Source organism: Orycteropus afer, unplaced genomic scaffold (genome assembly GCF_000298275.1).
Source record: "Orycteropus afer afer isolate SDZICR_OR568_19922 unplaced genomic scaffold, OryAfe1.0 scaffold00040, whole genome shotgun sequence".
NCBI classification, from domain to species: domain Eukaryota; kingdom Metazoa; phylum Chordata; class Mammalia; order Tubulidentata; family Orycteropodidae; genus Orycteropus; species Orycteropus afer.
This window is the reverse complement of record NW_006921627.1, coordinates 6,360,752-6,361,020: the sequence shown is the minus strand read 5'-3', so window position 1 is coordinate 6,361,020 and position 269 is coordinate 6,360,752.

The following is a 269-nucleotide window of genomic DNA, read 5'->3' as shown; positions in this document are numbered from 1 at the left end:
TTGGAAACCCTATGGGGCAGTTCTGCTCTGTCCTATACGGTTGCTATGAGTCAGAAGTGACTAGATGGCATTGGGTTGGGTTTGGTTTTTGGTATTAGCATCCCCCATGGCTCCTGGCTCAAGGTTGGGAATTTAGGTAGTAGTTGTTATCATCAAAAGAAGCTGATTCTTCCACTGATTCCCTTTCCTTAATCAAAGACAAATCTACTACTCATTCTCTTATATCATTGTATCTTTAACTTGCTGGACACCAACACATGTTACAATCT